The sequence below is a fragment of the Varanus komodoensis genome, unplaced genomic scaffold (genome assembly GCF_004798865.1).
Source record: "Varanus komodoensis strain SLA01 unplaced genomic scaffold, ASM479886v1 scaffold1, whole genome shotgun sequence".
Lineage (NCBI taxonomy): Eukaryota > Metazoa > Chordata > Lepidosauria > Squamata > Varanidae > Varanus > Varanus komodoensis.
The window spans coordinates 9,299,474-9,314,888 of NW_025335268.1; the positions used below are offsets into that span (position 1 = coordinate 9,299,474).

Below are 15,415 nucleotides of genomic sequence, written 5' to 3' on the forward strand. Positions count from 1 at the left end.
CTGAGTAACTCTGTTCCAAATAGATCCTGAAATCACAAGTCTCAAAAGAGCCACATTCTTTAAAAAGACCACTTAATATGCTTCACTGCAACTGTTCCCTTTTTAACTGAAGCCTAGTTCATTTGATTTGTGCATACCTTAAATCACTACTGTCATTCACAGAAAGTCCAAAAGTAGCTAGCAATAAAAAGGAAATATGGCAACTCTTGTTTTCCTTTATCAACACTGTGGTAAGAATCCAACATTGTGTAGATGCTTTTCTACAAATGTGACCTTTATACAACTTGAAACAATCCAAAATGCATTTCTTTTTAAAAGATACACTTGCATGTATATGAAACATACATACATACACTCATACTTCATGCAGATTATACTACTGACTTGGGAACTAATTGAAGCTAACAAACTTCAGAAGGTTTCCAGTTCTTTCAAACTACCAGCAGTTGGCTTGATGTTTTAGAAAAGGGGAAATGTGTTAGTATCTTATGTTAGCATAAACACAGTCAAGCATCAAAAATCAGGCCCCTAAAGAGTGAACAACACTGGACTGCATGTTTCTGATTCAGTGGATTTTAGCAACTGCCAACAAAAACTGAACATTCAGCCCTCAACAAGTATGTATCTATATACTTAAAGTAAACATGTATTGCTAAGCAACAAATATGTAGACACAAACAGATATAGTGTCCAGAATATGCTAAAAAAAACTAGAGAAGGATGTGCATATGCCCTGGAGTCCCTCTAGATTGAGTGAGATGCAAGCTATGACCAACTTTTTACACTAACATCTTTGCAAATTAAATGCAATGCACAACCTTGATCCAACCCATCACCTTTTCGTTCAACTATGAATGCCCAATAGTGTTGCCTCCTGTGCCTTTAAACAGCAATATGCCAGAATGAGGCTTAGTAAGTAAGCCTTTTCCCATCACTGACCTTAATTCTGGAAAAAGCTTTTAGATGAATGGTACTAGTCACCTGTGAAAGGCATAGCAGCAGGTCTAATGAGGGTGGCAACCCTCAAATTTTCATACTCCAGTATCCTTTAGTCCAAAGATGGACAATGCATGGCTGTTCAAATGTTTTGGCCTAACACAATCCATCAGCCCAACACAGCCAAAACATCTGGAAGGCCACTTAACAGAAAGCTCTTCGGCCCTCCAACTGATGGATTCTTAGCATCCTCAGCTGATGTGCAACTCCCTTCTGAAACTGTTACTTCAGTATGGGTTCTCATAATGAAAACTTGCTTTAAAATGTTACTGTAATAATTCAGCACAGGCTGCAACTTTCTTGACAGCTGGTATTTCTTTAACAAAAATGTCTCAAATGGATTATGTGCAACATTCTTTTAAGAATTAATTTCCTTTCAGTGTTAGATGCTGAGGCACTAAAAAGTGCAGGAATTTAAGTCTTGAGGGACATGCTAGCTCCAAAATGTTATTTTATAATATCCTACTGATGTTTTTACAAAGATAAAATCTTGGCCAAAATTTTATTTCTGACGAAAGGAAAGCAGTTCTACTCTAAGACGGCATGGCACAAACATTTGGTGTTACAGATTTAGATTTCAAAATAAAATTCAACATTTTCAATAGTTACTATTCAAAATAGTTACTTCAAAGTAGCCAGTTCTCCCAGAACTCACTGCATTCTGTAGAATTATGCAGCTGGAACTGATGTAAACAAAACACTACCATCCACCCAAATTACATAGTCTGTTTCCTGCATCCTGCCCCCACCCCACCTCAGTCTTTGGTTCCCATGTCTGTACAAAGTGCTCTTAAAATACATACAGTTCTGGGCATCTAGAGGGTTTCTAATAACTCCATTAAACAAAGGCCCATAAAAGGCCAAAAAAGCAAGCAGATCAAGCAGGGAGACTCTCTATAAAGGTGTGCACATTACACTATACATGTAATGTCAGGTATGTTGCACTTCTGCTTGCCATTATCCTTTATGTACTCAAGATCATAAAATTCTTTATTTTCACAGAACAGTTGAGTTGGAAGGTGTCAAGGTGGCCACTGGGTCCAACACCCAGCTGGCAGGATACCATGTCACAACATGTCAGCTGATTGTCCAGTTTTGCCTTGAAGGTCTCTAGTGTGGGAGAGCCAATGACCTCTCTTGACAACTGGTTCCGGTGTCATAATGCTAATTTTATTCCTATTCAAGATGTTGGTCACTGGTGCTTTCTTTCAAAATAATCCATTCCATTCTCTGATATCAGGTTTTCCTTCCAAAAAAATCAAAACTGAATGCTCAATCCTCATGGTATGCTCTAGTGGGGAGGAAGTTGCCTCTCAGGCAACTCCATTTGCTGTACTATTGCAAGTGTACGGTTATCTCCCTTTTGGTTGGGGGTGGTGCCATTTTGGCCACACAAGCTGCAGAACTATCAGAACGGGGTCTGCTATTACTATACATGATAAAATGACAAGAACATCCCAGTGCTGCCCAGTGTTGGATTTCTGTTGAAAGAAACTGCTGACCAGATGAAAATATTTATTTTTCTACTCAGTCAGGTCCAAATTAAAAGACATTCAGTACAGTAACATTGTACTGTTAATGTTCTGTCTCATTTCTGCTTTGGCTAGAGCTGATATACATTATTTAACATAATTCAATATTTGAAAGAAAACAAAAGTCTGTACCTCCTCAGAGATTGTGAGCAAAGCCATACTTTAGAGTTACTCTGTTTCAGTGCGCGCGCTCTCTCTCTCTCTGTGTGTGTGTATGTGTGTGAGAGAGAGAGAGAGAGAGAGAGAGAGCGAGCGCACAATGTGATACAGATGTGGATGGACTGAGGTGGTGAGGAGCATGGAATGCTTCTAGTAATGCAAGTTCTTATTTAAATTTTTACGAAGTATTTAAGTTACTTTTTTTGGGAACTGAAATCCAAGATATAACTGCTGATGTAGAATAACAAAGTTATGGATTGAAATGTCCGTTTTGGAATGAAAACCTTGCCAGATATAAACACTGGAAACAGTGGATAGCTGTCAAGTTTTATTTGAGACTTTGATTTGAAGGCAAGTAAATTCAAACCTCATGTTCTGAACAAACTAGTCACTCTTATCTCTGCAATCCAAGTTTTTGCCAAAAAGTCATCCTTTGTCATTTCCAATCACTGGAACCCCCCTCCCCACCAGAAAATTACCATTCACAAATGCAAGTTCTTTCCAAAGATAGAAGGCAGGTTCACATGATCACAGAAGGAAAATAAGCCACTATTATTTTTCCTCTCTGCATAGGCCAGTCATGAACAGCCTAATTAGCATGGTTATGCTCATCAGGTACAAGCTGACATGACATTCAAACCTAGCAAAGGTAGGTGGTTAGGATAGTTTACAAACCACCCTGAGATCTACTATTGTAAGCTACTCCAGCTAGTTCAGACATTGCTGGAACAGTCTTATTTAGGCAATCCCTGACAAAGATGCATGAGGAATGTTTATTTTCCCAATGTGACTGTGCAAACCTGCTCAGTAAATTTGGAAGCAACTTGCTTTTGTGAATAGTGAAAAAATTCTGAAGACTACAAGTGATAAAAGGATGACTTTCTCAGAAAAAAATCACATACAAAGAAGAAAGTGTTGAATTAGCTTATTTCCCCGCAATGGACATGCAAATTCTGTCACTATGATATAGAACTGATGTGCTTTCAAATAACAGGACCAGTGCCATAAATAGTTCAGCATAAGAAAAATCACACAACAGCAAGAAACAATTACAATATGGTACCCCACAACTATAATCAGTTTCCTTAATTGGAATGATTTATCAAGGAATTATCAATGGGCCAAGAGTACTGCTGGAGCAGCCTGCCCTTCAACTGACTTGGAGCTATTTAAGACCTTTGTAACTTGAGTGAAGACAGGAGCTGTCAAACCAAGGAGCTTGTGCCATCAGCTCTGGAGCTAAATATGTTCTGGTAGTGGGGTTTATTTGCTAGTAATGTTTGTTTCAAGACTGCAAAATCATAAACTGCCTTGGATGCCTTAGCAGGAAGGCAGTAAAGAAAAATCTTCAACCAGTCATACTATAATCTTAATATACTCTCTTAAAGTATCAAGAAAAAAAATAAATTACCTTTCCCAAATGCCTGGCCCACTGCAAGACAGCTTTGCATTTGCTTTTATTTGCATTACTCACTTGTAGCTGAATGGAATGAGAACCACTCTAAGGCCTTTTAGAGCACACTAATGCATGTTCAGGAAGAAAGAAGCCCTGCAGCCACAAGCATTCCTCAGCCAGTTGGAATTGTAGTATTTTTTCTTTCTTTTGTTGTTGTTTAGTTGCAAAGTCATCCTTGACCCATCATGACAAAATTCCTCTGGGCTCTCCTGTCTCCACCATTTTTTCTTTCTAAACATGGATAAAACTACAGCATTAAAAATAGGTGAACTGCTATCCCAGAACTGTCATGCCTATTTCCAACCAAAAACCTCCTGTTTACCTTCCCTCTCCCTGCTGTCAACCTACTATGAATGATTCAATACCATGTATGTGGACCACAGCTCATATGAGACTAAACGTTGGAATATTGATTGTCTCCCAAGAGACACAGAATTGAAAATGCATGTATGTGAAATATTTCGAATTAAGTGCACACTGAGCCTGCCATATTTCTCTTCTAAGCAGGTCATGGAGGTACTCAAACACAAGCTCACCAACAGTGAAAATATCTGAGTTTTTAATATGCCTCATAGCACAAAAGTGCAAAAGCAACAAGAGGAAGAGAAGATTCCAGGTCAGACAACTTCTTATTCTCCTGCCAAGGGGGAGAATTACCACAGATGAGCATCATTACAATGCATCACTCGACATTTTAGAAACATAACACCTAGCTGCAGGAAACTTGCCATTTGTCAGATGAGCTGAGTGACTCCCTTGATCCCAGCAGGAATCTGATTTAGGAAGTCTTCTTTGAATTTTTTTAGTATGCAAATAGGCATTTATCTTTGGTTATAGTAGAAGAACAGCCTGCAACTTTCCCCCACCACCTTTAAAAAGTATTGCAGTGCCAGAACACTCAAGACACATAAGCATATGTCTTTTAAAACAACATACAGTACTGCAATATGCATTGTCCCCATAACAGAGCAACTCCTTTCTTATCTTCCCTTCCACAAGAAGCAGCCATCTTTCAAATCCTCCCAGGACTTCTTGACCCCTTCCAACTCTACTATTCTATACTTCTATGAAACAAGAAGACCGAACCACAAACATGGACAGAGAAGGATGGAGTTTAGAAAAGACTAGCACTACTGCTTGAAAAGAAGCAGCAAGATTATATAATTAATTTCTTCCCGCCTTCCTTCCAGGTGAAAAAGTGAAATGATCTGGCTTATAAAGCTATAACTGGCAAAGCTGACTCTAAGCACTTTCTTGTGACAGAGACAGACCTTTAAGTGTTATTGGGCTGTTATTGGAAAAAATACAATTCTCTCAGCATGTTGCTAGATCAAGTCCAGCAATTTCGTCACATTTGGGGTTTATATCAGAAAATGGAGGACACTGTATACTTCTGAATCTTTTATTAACTATCAAGCAATGATATTAATGACAGCTGGGTAGAGCAATCCTACTGGGAGCAGAAAAATCTATGGCAAAGTTTCTAGCACCTCCTAAGTCCTGCCAACCTGTGCCAACCAGGAACAAGGAGTGGGTAATTTACTTTTTTCCTATGTGAACAGAATTACTCTTTGTTTCCCTTCTGTTGACATTAATGGTAAGCAAATTGCTGGCTCTTATTTTGGGTATGCTGGAGGTTTGAGGGTGCATAGCAAACTCCAGAATGCCTCATTCCAGACCAGAGTTAGAATTTTCCAGGAGACCTCCTTCTCTGCCAATGGATACAGTGGCTCACTGTATCCTATGGCCTTCCAGCTACTCTCCCCAAAAGCATGGAAACGTTCCTTAAAATTGCATCATTATGATCATTACAAATAACATTATTAATTAGGATTTCAGCTGTTATTTTAAAAAGCACTGAAATAAGTGCACCAGGAGATTGAGTAGCTTTTAAAAAATAATGGCTTTCAATCCAAAGTACAATTTGTGATGCTGTGTTTCAAAGTTCTTGTGAAACTATAATTTCTATTTTCATATCAACAAGTTATTCTAGTATTAATACAAATGGTAATATGCATCTGTATCTCATATTCGAAAAGTTTTTCAAATGCAGCAATATTTCATGTATGAAATAGAGTTTAATGGAGTATTCCACTTTTTTTTCTTTGGAATTATTCAAAAACTCATACTTTGCTGAGATGTGCTTCTTTCCATATCATTTGAAACTCTGGAGCTTTATGCTAGTTGAACAAAGTCCTCACTGCATAGGCAAAATGGGCTGGAAACCATTTCCAACTAAAGTGCCAGCATCTGTGCTGAAGAAATCAACTGGTACTGCCAATCTCATACTTAATGACTGAATAACTATTTCAGAATCTTAGATCCCACCATCAAATTTCGCTGCATTCCAGAGTCAAGGCTTTTGAGATATCTCCAGCTGAGCTGATATAATCAAAATGGGTTCCTTCAAATCAAATTTGATAAATTTAACCATGTAATTCTGTAATCACCAAGGGCTGAATCTGGATTCATGCACAATTTGAGGGAGGAAGCTCTATGCTTAATTCAATCACAGGGTGATTTGAAGGACAATGCTTAGTAAAAGCGTGGTGATAGATATTATTTTCGGTGCCAGGTAAAACATTTTTCTTTGGCCAACATTTTAATAGTTAATTTTATTTGTTTATACTGTATACTCATAGTGTTCTATTGCTACTTACCTTCAGACTAATCTGAGTTGTTGTGGGCCCATTCCTGTTTTTACTGAAATACTATTTATGTTTGTTTTTATCATCACTGTTATTGTATATTGTGATTATTGTATATTTTTAACTTTCTGCACTACCCAAACAGCTTGCCCTGGTTAATGAACAGTAAATAAATAAATAGCCATAGGATTAGCTGGAGAAGGCTAGACTGTAGGTCTTCAGAATGCTCCTCTCACTTGTATGCATCTGTTACTCCATTATACATTCTATTACGGCTTCAATCTTTCATTTATGTATCCTTTTGGGGTACATTGGCTTGCACTGTTCTTCACTTACTAACTGAAAGTTCTGTGGTATAGAGAGACACATGTATTTGCCTACATGTACACTCAGACAGCACACAAACCACATTGGACAGAATCCAAGCAGCTGCCCTGATCCATAGAAGAGGCTTGCACCAGCCCAGTAGATTTCTTTTCTCTTTGAACAGCTGATCCCCCATGGTGAAGCACAAACTACTATAAAAATCTCTGCTCAACTCCAGGAGCAGCTTGCTCTGTAGCTAGGGGACAGGGTGCATTGCAAATGAACGAGTATAAGTTCCCTTGGGCCCCCAAAACTAATTTTACATGTCTCTGGATCCTAGCCAGAAATTTCAGTAAATACTTCACACTTATTTCCCAAATTCCCATAATCAATTAATGGCAAAAGAGTAAGTAAAGTTTTTTTTCCAGCTTTAGAAAGTAAATTAATTTCAGCTTCAGAATTATCTAGTGTCATTTTGCCACTTAATTATCTTCATTACTTTTACCCACCTATGTAGACATTTAAGATTCTATTGGCAAAGACTGTTTTTAAAACTTTGACCATATCTGAAATAAGTTTTCCAACAGTGATTAGCATCTATTTATAAAGCGAATGGAAAAATGTCACCACAGAAACAGCATCTACTTTAGAAAAACGAGTACAAGATGCTGCCTTACATTTAGATGCCTATTTCTTCACACACTGTAATTATGAAAAACCAAAATTGATTTCTAAATAGTTCAAGATGAAACTGGCACTAATCTCTAATTATGTTTTTCAACTCAACAGTGCCTGTACATAGAATGCTATTCCTTTCCATGAAATATTTCAGACAGCAATTCCTTACTGGTATAAATATCCTAGGGAAATCATTCCAAGATAAGCATTAAAATGTATTTTAGCAAAGTTTGCAATAATTTTTTTCAATAATGTGCAAGCTATTTTCAACCATAAAAATTTACCTGCAAACCTAGCAACTTGTATTCAAGAGATTATACGAGACAGCCATTCTCGAACTGAGAACGGTCACACATCAACCAAGATTGTGATTGATAAAGATGGAAGTATCAGGGGGTTCAGACAAGCCCACACATTCCTGGTTTGCTCTTAACCTGCTATTTACACTGTTTGACTTTTACAAGTAGGTTTTGAATCACTTTTTCTCACTGTATATATTCTTCATGTTTTCCTATTTATTTGGTCCTACCCAATATGGAGTACCTAGTCGTGTTATTCCAAGCACTCAAATATTGCTAGTGGAATTCCTCTGAATCTCTGTTATATAAGCTCCTGTGTATTATGCTTGCACAAGCAGCAGCACAATCAGTGTACTGACATGTATTTTATTTTAATTTGTTTTACTTTTTATACACCTCCCCATTCCTGGTTTATAAGAAACTAAAACCACAAAGGTAACATTAGTTGGGTTCCCTCTTGTAAAAATCTATCTTTTAAAAATCCAATTTCAGAGTATCACTACTCTGATAAAAATCCAATTTCACTATCATATACCTATACCCTACTATATGGTCTTTTTTGTCTTAACTCTTCTGCCTTGTTTTGCCCACATCCACCACTCTGAAACACAGAATCACAATCTCATCTTACCTGTTTCTATATACATTTAACTTTAATCAGAAAACTTTAAGTTCAGAATGTTCAAGAAGCAAATACTCTTAGGTTGGCCAAAGTCATTTTCATGAGATGTGATTAATGTCCAGGTTTGATTGGTAGTAAACTTCATTTTTATAAGACTTTAAGTGTAGGTTAGCATGTTTCTGACAAGGTTTCATTGTAACTAAGCTGTTTTTTTTTAAGTTAGAGAGAAAATTAGCACTATATATTGGGGGGAGGGAATAAAACTAATTATTAAAATGGATTGTTTGGATCGACTTTCTTCGAAAGATTTTTATCCATCCTATGATGGCAGAGTGACTTCTTCAGTGAGGAGCCTTCTTCACTCATGTAGGCTCCCCATGGGTGTTAGAACCCATTAGAGGTTCCTGACCGGAGGCAGAGCCAACACGTAGAGCCAGTTGCTATCTGCAGTGATAGAGCACACAACACATGGAAGAATGTAGAACTGGGCAGTAGGATATGGCAGGTTACAGGTTTTTATTTATTTATTTATTAAAACATTTTTTAATAAATTAGGTTAATAAATTAGGTTTTTTTAATAAATTAGGTTAATAAATTAGGTTTTTTTAATAAATTAGGTTCATCCTAATTATGTGGCCAGTTACTTTCTAAATACAGATAAAAACTAATCACACTCTTAAAAGTGGGAAATGACCTTATGTTATCGTATTAATTGGAGATGCCAATAACTAAACCCGAGGTCTTCTGAATGTAAAGTATGTGCTCTACCATCGAAATATGGTTCTTCCCCATTTCAGGTTACAAAAGCAATAAAACCACATGAACAATTGTGCAAGTCTTGCAATTGTGCAAGTCTTGCAATTGTGCAATACAATTAGCACCTTACTAAGAAGACCCATTCAGAAGGACATGTCCATTTGCCTACAGTTTTCGTACAAACTCCAATAGCACAAGCTCTCACCATGCCACTGCATGAACATGAAGAGCATTTAAGGTAAGTCTAACCTAAATCTATGACATGAGATTCTCTAAATGCTGGCAATCAAGAACATGTAATAGCTTTATATATTTCATTTGTCATTGATTTTACCTTAAAGACATAAAAAAGAAAGAACTCTAATATTAAAACATATTTTATGTTCTTATAAAATCATATTAAATAGTATGTTCTACAACAGGGGTCCCCAACCCCTGGCTGCCAACCAGCACTGGTCCATGGCTTGTTGGGACCCAGGCTGCACAGCAGGTGAGCGAGTGAAGCTTCATCCGTGGCCGTAACCTCCACAATTCTCCTCCTTTTGCTTGTGGGCTGCTGTGGCGCCAAGACCCAAGAGAAGGAGGCAGGCTGTCAGGAGTGCTCTGACCAACCAAGTCCAATCTTTTTCGAACAGGTGAAAGCTCCTCTGACAGATGCCTCATTTCTCCAACAATGTGAGCTGCTCTCGACTAACACTATCCAATAGCACGTGTGGACTGTGGCTCAGGCACGGGACAGGCACTCCAATAAAAAAGGTGGAATGACTGAGCCTTAGACCAATGGGAGCAGGTGGACTGAGGTGAGGGAGCAGGGTGGGCTTATTCATTTTTCCCAGTTTTTCCTTTTCGAACCCTACCGTAAACTACACATGCAAGGGATCTAGGTTGCATGATTCTTATCAGAATATAATGTCTGATGATCTGAGGTGGAGCTGAAGCGGTGAGTTGTATAATTATTTCATTATATATTCCAGTGTAATAATAATAGAAATAAAATGCACAATAAATGTAATGCACTTGAAACATCCCAAAACCACCACCACCCCCAGTCTGTGGAAAAATTGTCTTCCACGAAACCAGTCCCTGGTGCCAAAAAGGTTGGGAAATGCTTTTCTACAAAACAGACTTTACACATTTCCTTAAAGGAAAACACTGTAAGCAGGAAATTGCATCTTCATCATAAAGTGAAATATAAGTATATGAATAATACTAAACTACAGTAAGAATTTAGAATCTTGCAGCCAGCATTTAGAAGCATTTTATGCATTTTACAGGGTAATACTATGGCTGCTAGATAGTCTCTCATTCCAACATTAGACATGGGAAAACAAGTTCACAGTATACATCTCACACCCACACTGAAGACCACAGTTAGACAGCTTAAATCGGCTATCCAGTTATTTTGCAGAATGTGAGGAACACGGGCAGTTAACAAATTTAAAAAGACAGACAGACAGACACACACACACTAATTGAAAAGAACAAAACCGTAATAGCAATTGCTATTATTCAGAATTGAAGCACAGCAGCAGTACAGGATAAAATGAGATATATAAAAACAAAGTTAAAAAGTTAAACTGTTAAAATGTTGGGAAAATAAAAAGGTCTTTACCTGGTACAGAAATGAATACAAAGTAGGTGCCAGGCAAACCCCTTTGGAGAGTTCATTCCAAAACTGGGATGCCACAACGGAAAAGGCCTTCCTGCCTCATTTCCTTTCACAGGGGCTCTCAGAGAAGGACTCTGGACATGACTTCAGCATCCAGGTAGGTACATATGGATGGAAGCAATCCTTCAGATAACCTGGCCCTAAGGTGTTTAGGACTTTGAATGTTAGTACCACTACTCTGAACCAAGTCTGGACTTCAACTGAACTGGAAGAGTACTGGCATAATGTGTTCTAGTGAGCCAGTCCCCAATAACAGTCTTACTGCCTTGTTTTGGATCAGCTGAAGTTTCTGGACCATTACCAAAGGACATTACCGTGTATACAGCACTACAGTACCAGAGTTACCAGAGCATGGATAGCTGTAGCTTGGCTCTCTCTGTTCAAATAGGGTCATAGTTGCTATATCAGTTTAAGAGTAGTAGCTGCAGTAATCTCTAAAGCACAATTTTAACTATCCAAGAATGTGTACAACTCATTGTGCTAGCTATAAATATGAAACTTTAATCATAAATTTTAGTTTGGGATTACAATACTTGACAGAGTGCATCTCCCAACTGCAGTCTCCTTTTCACCATGCTCAGCATTCAGGGCCTTCCACTGAGTGTCAAGCTTGAGGAAGGCTTGGAGGGAAGCAACAAAGTGGCTTTTATTAGCAGTGCACCCTCATCTATGGAATGACCTCCCAACTCAGGCCTGCCTGGTACTGGCCTTGTTTTCATCATCAGGTTAAATCAGCACTTTACGCCAAAACTTTTAAAGACATACATTCAAAAGAGTTAAGGGGATTACCCATCCTAGGTGTTTTACAGGGTTATATTTTTTACCATATATTGTTTTAATGGTTTCCACTTTTGTTTTTATATTTTATATTTCCTGTAATGTTTAAATTATACAAGGGGAGACCCCCACAAAACCCCAGGAATTATCTTCTGGAAGGTGGGCTCCTTGTAGTAAAGGCTTCCCCTGCTAGGTGAGTGTTATAGGAACCCATATGCATCAGTGTACCTAGCTGGGTTGTTGTGAGAGGCTACATTTGGCTTCACTGAGGTTTTTTGGAGACTCTTTCAACACATTTGTCTATTTTGTGATTTACCTGAACAACACGCAGTGGTGAACTTTTGTTCAGCTGAATGTTCAGCTGTTTTTGACCAAAAATGGCATGACCCTTGTGCCCCAACCTTCCCCTGATCTCACTCCATGCAACTTTTTTTTGTTTTCCCAGAAGAAAACTCCTCAAAGGGAAACATTTGCCAATGTGGAAGAGGTGAAACAAAAAAGGCAGAAGCACAAAATGGCATCAAAATTGATGAGTTCAAAACCTGTTTTGAGCAGTGGAAAAACTGTCTCAATAGGTATATTGCATCAAATGGAGAGTACTTTGAAGGTGACTGAACGTGACACAATTTTTAATAAATAAATTCCCTTTTGGGGGGCGTTCCCCCCCCCCATATTCCTGCAATGTACTATAGATTTTGCAAACTGCAGCAGCCAGACTAACAACTGGGAACAGAAGGTTTCAACACTTAAGTCCAGTTCTGGTCCACTTTCAATGCTTCAAGGTTCTGCTTTTAACCTATAAAACCATGTAGACCTTTAGACTGCAATACTTGGCAAAACACTTCTAACCTTACAATACTTAAGGTCACAATCTGCCCTTTACACTACCTACATGCTTAATGCCTTCAGAAGGCAATAACAAGGTGGAGAGGCTTCTCAGTGGCAGCCCTCCAACTGTGGAATTATCTCCCTGCAGAGGCTCATTGGTTCCAACTTTATCATCCTTCAAGTACCCCATTAAGGTAACTCTTTGCAATGAAGACCAGAAGGTATTTAGGGCTTATATAATGGCTTGATGGGGACACTCATATGCTTTTGCCCGGTCTACTAAATCTATTGCGAATTTTTCTTGTAGTTTGTCTACATGGATTTTAAATTTGGTAGTGTGGAAATCCTTTTATGATTATGTTGCTGTATTATGTCTTGTTTCTAGGAACCATGATGAACTTTGGCTATTCAACAGTGTATATGAAAATAAATGGATGAATAAATAAGTAAATAATGCTATTTAACCATTACTCCATTGAATATCTCATAAGCCTCCAAGAGTGTACAAATAGGCATCCCCTTCCAACTGCCCGAAGCTTTTTTATTTTTAAGAAGATGCTATTATAAGCTTGAGCTGCACAGGGAAAGACGTAGGTCCTGTAGTCCTCCCACTCCAAGTGAGTTGAGAATATTGGTTCTGTCAACTATATTCACACATACTATCCAGATCTTCTGCCAAGGAGCACAAAATGGCATTCCCACGTGACAGCCCCACGAAGATATAAGTGAGATAGCACTGGTGACAAGGCCAACTGGCGCATATCCCCCTTGAGCAAGGATTTGAACAGGGTTGTTCCCATGTCCACATCCACTACTCTACCCACACTGCCACAAAGGCAAGCACCAAAACCTAAAAGGCACACCGCGACGCCAAGGCGTTAGATACCAAAGGAGAGGGGAGCGAGTACTAGGAGCTCGCCGACCCTGTTCTGCGCTAGGGAGATGGAATATGCCTTTAAAGCCCAGGTGCTCACCCGCCCTGGTGCCGCACCCGACCGCCCACGGCCCATCCTGGCCCTCGCACTGCTACCTACGCCGGCTACCGTCTCCTCACCTGCAGCGAGGCCCCCGAAGCGACGGCGGGAGGAGGCGGCCTCAGCCTCCTCAACCCCGCACCGCGCTTCCTTCACACCGCGCCAACCGTCAGCGGCCACAGGCGCTGCAGCCCCGCCTCAGGAGCCAAGGCGCCCCTTCAGCATGCCCGAGCCTCGCAGGTGCAGGAGCAAAGCCCACGCCGCCGCCATGTTCCCGCCTGCGCCACCTTTGCTCTTCGACCTCTGTGACTTCCGATCCTCCGCGGCCCGCGCTGCGGTTGCCATGGAGATTTCCTCCCCCCCTCCCAACTCGGGTGAGCTTTTCTTAAAGACACACGCCGCTTTTAAGGCATTCGTTAGGGGCAAGAGCCAATTCTCCTCCTTCCTTGGTCTGGTTAAGACTCGCTGCACTCCCTCACACATGCACAGAGGGGGCGAGAGGCATGGCTTTATTCTGAAGTAAAAACTAATGGCGTCAAACGGCTGACTGCAACTTGCCAGGAAACCGGATTGTATTCATTTAGGACTCAGAGACCACGAATTTTTCTCCCACGAAGCTATTATTAGTAGTATTACACTGCATTTATACCCTGCCTTTTTTCCTTTTGTGAGGACTGCAAGGTGGCTTGCATAGCTCCATTTTATCCTCACAACAACAACCCCGTGAGGTATGTAGGCTGAGACTGAATGACTGGCCCAAAGTCACCCCGTAGCAATAGTGGCATGCCTATGTCTAAGTTAGACCTTGACACCTGCCAAACATCCAAGGACAACTAAAGCAGCATGCATTAATGACAAACACTTAGGATTGTTGAGGTCCCTGTCATGTGTGGTTACTAATTTTTAAAAAAATCAGTTCCAGCTTATAATAAGACTACCTGCTTCGCTTCAGCAAGGTTGTTACATCGTGCACTTTCAGATCATGTGACTTAGATATTCATGTTTTCTGTTTCAGGTATCGCATCTTTCTAGAAAGGGAAGATGCTGGTAGTTCTTAGTGGTGCTGAGGGTCAGATTTTCCGCATTCTTTTGCCATTTCTCTGTCATAGCTTTGCCATCCCCTTCTCCACATAGATCCAATTTATGCACTGATCATTCTGTACCAGCACAGTTCCAGTGTTCTGAGATGTCAAATCAGTGCAATGCCTTAGATGAAACTCCACTTGAGCATGATCCCTTTTTTAAACTTGCATAGGCAACCATAAAATTTGTTTATCAGCTGCATAGGTTATTTTGAGTGCAGAATGAGCATTTCCCTGTGGAAGAAATCAGAATTGAAAACATCACACATAAATGTTTGCTTTAATTTTGCAAAGAACATGGCCACCATGAAAGGAGTGGTGCTACATTGCCTGACTGATGAAAAGAATGCTTTAACTGGGCCTTTTCCATTCCTGCCAACTATGAATCATGTTGACTAGCATGTAACCAGAAAGGAACAAAACTAATTATTCTTCTTATTACGTTGCATTCATATCCTGTTTTTTTCCCTCTTGCAAGAAACTCAAGGCAACTTTCACAGTCCTTTGCACTCCATTTTATCCTCATAACAACAACTCTGTGACAGAGGTTAAACAGAGAGTGACTGGCCCAATATCATCCAGTAAGTCTCATGGGCAAGTGCAGATTAGATCTTGGATCTTCCAGCTCTCCAG

The 15,415-nt window shown here is 39.6% G+C and overlaps 1 protein-coding gene across 5 annotated transcripts in view; it reads right to left on the reverse strand.

Annotated features, from left to right (window-relative positions):
* The window catches only part of LCLAT1 (lysocardiolipin acyltransferase 1), a 103,573-nt gene extending 89,564 nt beyond the window's left edge, over positions 1-14,009 (reverse strand). For 2 of the 5 annotated variants that reach the window (XM_044437931.1, XM_044437761.1), the window contains exon 1: positions 13,781-14,006. The gene's annotated coding sequence lies outside the window, so the exon portion shown is untranslated. Of the gene's footprint in view, positions 1-4,161; positions 4,375-13,780 lie in introns of all 5 variants that reach the window. The other 3 variants (XM_044437850.1, XM_044438119.1, XM_044438216.1) reach the window with 3 other exon arrangements.
* Positions 14,010-15,415: the final 1,406 nt, after the last annotated feature.